The following is a 7947-nucleotide window of genomic DNA, read 5'->3' on the forward strand; positions in this document are numbered from 1 at the left end:
TCCATAACTTCTTCCTCCCCAACAAGCCCACTTGGGCATTGAGAACCAGTGGCCTTGATCCTTAGCTGGAAAGATCCAGACACATTAACTAGAACAAGACCTAAGATATCAACAGACTGGCCAGGAGGCAGCCTACATCCTTCTTCCTCCCCATCTATTCCTCTTATCTTCACATGGGGGCTAGTGCAGCCCTCTCTCCACATTCTTGGTCTCCCATAACCTTCACTCCTGTTGCCTGTAAGCACCTGATGCCACAGAAGCCTAAAGAGGAATCTCCCACTCCCCTCATCAGTGATGGGGCAAGACAGAGAATGGGGGCCTCTTCTGACCATTAATAGCAAGGTAGGTGGTTGTGGCTGGTGATGTGAGAAGCCACAAGACACAGAGGAACCACTGATCAAAGTAATTAGCCAACACAAATACCAACATCATGTGTGGGTCAACATTTGTCTTCCCGGTTTTCTACGTAAATATCCATCAAATCTATTGTAAAAAGGGAGCCACCAAAGGCTTAATAGTTATTGATTCTGGTGAGTCATAATATGCACGCACACATCTGGTAATTAACCATCCCCACTTGCTTTCTGCTCTCATGTCAAGGTACCAGACAGGAACTGCTAACTTAGGTTCTACCAACCTGAATAATTTATGAAAGAATGCTTCTTTTTTTTTAGAGAGCATCTCACTTTTTTTTTTTAATGCATTTCTTATTCACTGGCCATCAGATAGGCAAATGACTATCCTTTGAGGGCACAGCAATGGCAAGATCCAATGTGGGTGACAAAATAACCCTGGTGCCCTTTCCCGGTCAAGTTGCCCAGTCAGCTGCTAGAGCTGATTGCAGTTGTAGTTCGGGGCGGGGGGGAGTCTTTAGCTCACCACTAAGTCTCACGTGTAATATTACAAAGCATTCTTATTTCTACCCCGGCAGCTACAAATCGAGTTATTAAAAATGCTCTACAGCCAATATTGAGAAATAAACACCGTAATGAAGCAGGCTGGGATCTGGGGGGTTGGGGGTCCCACGGGAACCCAAGATCAAATCAGGCCACAGTGGAGAGAAGAAATGAATCTTGGGTTTCTCTAATGAGAAAATATGTTTACTCAGAAGTTTCCACACTATAATTCAGGTCCTTTATGTAAGAAAAAAAAAGGAATAAAATTAAAAAGCACGTAGGAGTGCGGTGGTTCTAATTATCTTCATACTTCATTTCCGTCTTAGGACATAATCACCGAAATCTTCACATCACCCGAAGTCCGTGCAGTGAACAGAGACTTCATGAGGAACATCAGCGCTTGACTCATCTTAGGAAAGGGCATGAATGGTCAGGGCCTCCCACTGACATCAAGCCACTTCACACGGCCGAGCTCCTCGGCAAGCATCCTGCCTACCAGAGGCTCAGCTTCACACAATCCTCATGGAGGTCCCCTGAGGATGAGGATAGGATGTGAGGGCACCTGGGGACCCTGTGGTCATCAGGATCTTCCCTGGGACTGTTATCGCCACTGGAGTTCTGCGGAAGTTTCCAACAATTTGAGAATTTGCATAATATAGGGGAAAAACTATAAACTTTCATCATATTTGTGCACAGCGGACACCAAGAAGAAGTGATTAAATTCTATGTTAAAATAAAGCTTAAAACCATTTCCTGGTTCCTTGTTTCAATAATAAAAGAGGCAAGGCTCACATCAGTCAAAATCAGTAATTAAAGAGCTCGAATCAGGGCCCCTGGGTGGCTCAATTGGTTGAGCATCCAACGTCGGCTCAGGTCATGATCACACGGTTTGTGGGTTCGAGCCCCACGTCGGGCTCAGAGCCTGGAGCCTACTTCGGATTCTCCTCTCTCTCTACCCCTCCCCCCAAAAACAAACAAACAAACAAACAAACATAAATAAATAAATAAATAGACTGACCATTCAGAGGAGCACACAGCACAATTTAAATCCCCAGAACTCAGTGTCATGGATGAACCTGTGATAATCACAAGATCCTAAATCTGAACCTTTCTCTCACTAACTGCTCTGCTACAAAGGCATGTGGACCCAACCCTCTCACTTCCTACAGTTGACCGTCTGCAAGAGGCGATGCGCGTCGCCCAGGAGTATCTGTGGCCATGTAGCCCACTCCACATCCTCACAGTACCCCCCCCCCAGACCTCCTGAACCCAGTTTCCAAACAACATATACTCTGGCTCCCGCCCCAACCCCCAAATCAGACATGATCTTAAACCCTGAGAGCATTTCCAGAACATTCTGCAGCATCCAAAGTGGTTTCTCAGTACTTCAGCAAGGCTTGGTATGCCTTTTTTGTCCCCTCCCAAGATCCTGCCCCTTGCTGGGAAGTGAGAGGAAGCCAGCCCTGGGTGTGGAGGTGATCTCTCTCACGTTTCCAGTGCTTTCTTTCACCATCTCATCCGCTGCATTTAAAAACGGCTTTCTATAAATAGGACTGCTTGCTCACTCTTAAATCTTACTCACTGTTGTCTGCGTAAAAATAACTTAAATAGGGATGTGGGCAAGATTTATTAATCTCTGTCATTCTGCCTGGTGGCGCAGGAGACCCTTCCTTCCTCTTATCTCGACAAATATCTTGTCAACCCCATTTCTCTCCTCTCTGCTGACCTAGGATATACATTTACATAATCCAGGGGGGGAGGGGCTTAAAGACCAAAAATTCATCCATCCACTTGAATGATTTTTTTAAAAAAATACTGTAATGACTGATCAACGCAGAACAAGTACAGATCTCCCAACATCACACAATAATAAATACTGTGCGCTATCACACCTAATGTGATTCTTCTGTTTGAACAGAAGTTGAAATTTCAAGAATGAATAAAATGTATTCCCTTCGTGCTACTTTGATGAAGGAACCAAGTGCTGGAAAATGAGAGAGAAGAAAGAGATAACACTGAGAACCTCCTAAATCAATAGGATATTTAAGATGATAATAATGTGATTTTTTAAGACAATGAAGGCCCATGACACTGAGCTTTGCTTTGACATGCTGGGTGGCCCTTTGATGAAGAACTGAACTCCCAAGAATCCCAGGGGAAATGTCCATGTGGACTTGATGTCTCTGACCAGCTTTCAGAATGCGACAGGGCAGTGAACACCGTACACGAGTTCTGAATCGTGCACTTGGCGCCACCCGCTTGAGAACAAGGGGCCTTACTTTCCGGGACATTTGACCCAATCTGCATCAGGAAGAGCACCTCAAGCAGCTGCATCACCACAACGACCCGTGGAGTCCCACCTTGTACTCCAAGTGCGAATCCATTTTGGCAAAGAGAACAAAATGCCCCAGAAGCATCTGGTAAATGAACACTTCTTCAGCCATCAGGTCCGTGTGTCCGAACGAGATAGGAGCCACGGAACCCACAGGAGGCGGGGGTACCTTTCTCACAGTGGTTTAGAGACTGGGGCCCAGAAGGAGAAAGGGTGAGGTGCCGACAGGTGAGGAGGGTGGAGAGAGGAAGGGAGGATGGGGAGGGGGGAGGGGAGCGGGGCTCTGTCCATCATCTGGGCCTTCTTCCCGTCACTCAACATCGATTTCCACCTATTCTGTGCACACACTCGGCCCGGGGTGTTGAAGGACGCACTGGACCTTTGAGAGGGGGCACAGTCAGTAGCCAGGTAAGCAGCAAAGAGGTGAAGTTACCTACTGCCCTGGGCACCGTGGAGAAAATGTCCAAGGTTCTGCGGAAAACGTAGGGGCCTAATCTCGAGGAGGCCTCTGAATCCGGCCCGCGCAACATCCTGGCCAGAAAGCTGACTAACCTCTGAACCGCCGGCATCCACCTGCCCCGTGGCACTTCCCTCCGCCACCTTCGTGGAAGGTGGTACAGAAGGCACCTGGTGGGTGGCACCCAGAGCTGGGTACACGTGGGGTTGCTGGAATCTTCCATTCCCACTGTCTTATCTTAACCCAGAAACTCAGGGAGGGAAATACAACTCTGAATTTTCGGTTTTCAAACACGGAAACACAAAGATGGGGGCGGGGGCGGAAGGCACACGGGCATTTCTGTGCCCGGCCCGCTGGGAGGTGAAGAGTTAATCCTGGTGCAGGTGAGCAGGCGGGCTGGGAGCGGGGAGGGGGCTCCGGGCCTGGGAGCCCCAGGGCAGGGCCGGGAGACAGCGGACTGCAGAGGAGCGGCAGCGTCACCCCTGTCACCAGCAGCAGGAGGAGAAGCGAGCGGGGCCTCCTGGAATGACATTGGAAGGTCAGCCAATCAGGCGCGGGGCTGCTCCGGGAGGAGACGCACACCCGCCCCCCAGTTCGGAAGGGGCTATGCAAATGCACCTTCCTCCCCGGGCACCTTCCAGGCTTCTGGAGAGTGCCACCAACGCGGTCGTCCTTTGTGCAATGGGCAACAGCTGCGGCCTGCGCACTGCTCCGGGGCCAGGGCCCTGGGGTCTGGGGGTCTGCGCGCGGGGACCGGCGAACCCGTGCTGGGGAGGGAGGGCGCCGCGGCCCGCTGGCCGGGAGGCGGCCGTTCTGCCTGCGCCGCCGGAGGAGGCTGGCTGCAGCACAGTCCCGTGAGGTCTGCCGCCCACTAGTGTCCTGTGGCAGGGACGCAATTGGCATGCAGGTACCACCACCTCTCTGCCCGCCGGGCCTGCCGCGCGCGGCACCCGAGACCGTGCCCAGACGCGGCGGTCCGCGCGACAAACGCCCTGGGGCCCTGAGCTCGCCCCGCGCGCCGCACCGCTGCAAACGCTGCAAACGCTGCGGAGGCCCTGCCTAACCTGACGCTACACGTCTCCTCTTCCCTGCCTCTGCGTTCGTGAGGACGGGGATTCATAACCGCACCCCGAGAATTCGGCGGATGTTGTGAGCTTCGGACGCCCTCGGTGTGCTAAATGCATCCACCGAGAAATCCATTCTTTAATTTGTCAGGCATAAATTTCTGGCCTCCTGCTGCGTTCATAGGTCTCTCCTTTTAAAATGACCTTCCCCATCTCTCTTTCTCTCGGCCCCTTTTACATCGAGTTTCAGTGCACCTTGCATTGAGTCTCGTCAGGAAATCCTCACTGCATCTCAATGATAGAACACTCTGATATCGACGCGAAGGTCCAGGAATTAGGAATTGGGGGCGGGGTAGGGAGGGAGGGCTCAACATTATTTCCCCTACCAGCGCCACTGTCTATGGTACCCTTTTCTGCCCAGTGGGCCCCTGATCCCCCCCCCCCCCCGCACCCCCCCCCCCCCGCAGAGGCAGCAATGAACTGAGGCCACACCAAAGTGGCATCCAGGAGAGGGTCAAGAAGGAGAGAAGGCCGGGTTGGCATTTATTAAAGGTCTGCCTGGCATTTTGTTTTCCTCCAGAGGGCATTTGGCAGGGGCACACCACTTAAGAGACCTAGAAATTTTAGAGAAGTGCTGAAATTCTGAGATAGATTTTGAATCTGCTTCCTAAAAACAGGGGAAGGAGAGGAGGGCGGGAGGCCCTGAAATGATTCACTAACCACACTGTTTACTTACCCGTCTTGACATGAATAAAATAAAAGTCATTTTAAAAGGTCGCAAGGTGCATTTGTACTCACAAAGGCCTGCTCCTAAATTTAAACAAAATGCCCAGCTTGCAGCACGTAATATCCTGTCGGGATGAGCCGGTGATGCCCGGAAGGGGCTGACACCCTACTTTCGTTCTGATGAGCACCTGTCTCTCCCCCAGCACCCACCTCCTCTAATCTCTGCGAGCTCTGTGAAATCAGCCACACCGCAAAGGTCAAGATCCCACAGCTCAGGAAAAGATGTCAGGGACACGTGTGTACATAAGAAGAAACGCGAAGATACTAGCAAAAAAATGTACTATATGCAATAAATACGCTTACCGTTCCTTATTCAGCTTATCCAGAGCTCTGCTCCTGCTTTTAGCAAGAATCTTACACTAGAATGTGCTCCGTGGGGTTAAAACCGAGAGAAATTGTGGCCCAACACAATGCAGTATGGTCCTGTCCTGAGGAGACATCCAGGGACGTGTGTGGATGTGTGTCTGCACATATATGAACCCCGTTTCCTCGCACAGTAACAGAAAGCCTCCGGTGAGAATTTCCAGAACGTTGCAGAGCAAGTTGACTGCTTTAAGCACGATGACAGCACCTGATCAGGTGAGGTAATTCATTCAAGCGTTTAACCCACGAAGGGACTGCTCGCTCACTTCTCTTTTTCACCCAAAAGACTGTCTGCGGCCTGTCCAGCACTAAGAAATACGTATGCACCCCGTTACACCAGTGGGAAAAATAGACCAGCTATTGTCTACACTGTTAAAATGCACTGTGGGGTTCGTAGGTGGTGAGCACCCCAGAATATCAAACTGCACCATCCTTTGCAAATAGATTTCTTTAAATCATGTCAGACATTTTGCTGTTTGAGGCCTAGCGGGAGCCGGCTTAGGAATTAGAATGCATAGATTTATCACACACATTCAGTAATTTTTCAGAATTAAGGCAGACCAAACTCGGAGAGTTGTTGAAAAAAAAAATTTCTTTTCTTTTTTTTGTTTTAAGTCTCCTTCAGATAGATGGGTAGGAACCATTTAATTTCACCTTTTTGAAATGTGGACCCGTGAACGGACAGCATTCCAATTTGGACTCTTACTCTATTTTCATATGACCAGATATTTTATGATCCTTTCTGCACAGTACCCATTGAACATCATTCAATGAGAAACTCTTTAAAGCTAATCTCCGCCCCCCCCTCCCCCCCGCCCCCTTGCCAGAATGAAAGAGCCCGGAGCGCTACAGTCAGACCTTTTTTTTTTTTTTTTTTAAATGCTTGGTCATAAAAAGAGAGGGCCATTTTTATATGAGAGTTCCACAACCTTCCGATAGATAGCATCAGACCACGTAATACTGCCATGTCCAATATTCACTTGCATACACAGCCTCATACTGTGAAATCTACCTGCATCCATTACAGCGCCAAGAAGGTCATTACCAATCAACTCTAAAGGTCTTGAAAAAGGTGTAAGATAATGCTCAAAATGCATATACATGTCGTTGCATATATTTTCCTCGTAGAATGTTTGAGGTTTTACACAACTGCCTCACTAGCTATGATTCTCTCATGATCATTTTAGTATGGGAATTCATTTTTTAAAAAGTCACACACATTTATGTGTGTCATACAGCATCAGGGACTGTACCAGAAATTCTTCCACACTATTTGTCACCTCTAACTGTAAGAACTGTGAAATAGGTACCGACTGACACTCAGAAGCACACAGTCTTCTGTCTTCCTGAAATACGTACTTCCCAACAGGATGGGAATTTCATTTCCTCCTGTGATCCCGGCCTTTCCTAGGAGTCCAGAGAGGTGCACCATCTGACAGGTGAGACAGGCTGTCAAGGCTCTGAGGCACAGGGACACGTATGTGAGCATTTTTACGGCTTCTCCGGGTTCACATTAGCAGAGCAGCATAAAGGGCCGACTTCCCGGATGCATCAGCACACATTAGCTACAGCAGATCTCTCCCCCAAGGTAAATTCCCACGAGGCTGCAGAAGAGGTAGAGTGCCCTCTGGGAAAGACAGGGTCATGTCAGAACTTGTTGCAATTCTCTCCTGCTGGGAAACCTCCAAACGAAAGTTGTGCACACTTTGCTGTAGGTCATATTAGAGAGCAAAGCATCATTTCCGTATTAATTTCAGGACTTCCTTCTTATCTACCTGTTCTCAGTCACCTTTTTGTTTTTTTAATTTTACAAAGTTTGTATGTTTCCTCTGGCCTGTCAGTGTGATGATTTAGATACTATCTAGATAGCACAGAAAATGCACCCCGATGCAGCTAACGCTCAGAGCTCCCCTGTGCCTCTTCCAAGAAAATCTGAGAGCCTCCCCTTGGCTTCTGGTATTTTCTCACAAGGGCGAGATTTCTTCCCTCCTCCCCCCCACCTCCCACCTCCACCCCTTCTCTCTCTCTCTCTCTCTCTCTCTCTCTCTC

This window comes from Hyaena hyaena, unplaced genomic scaffold, assembly GCF_003009895.1.
Source record: "Hyaena hyaena isolate Hyena2069 unplaced genomic scaffold, ASM300989v1 scaffold_2, whole genome shotgun sequence".
NCBI classification, from domain to species: Eukaryota; Metazoa; Chordata; class Mammalia; order Carnivora; family Hyaenidae; genus Hyaena; species Hyaena hyaena.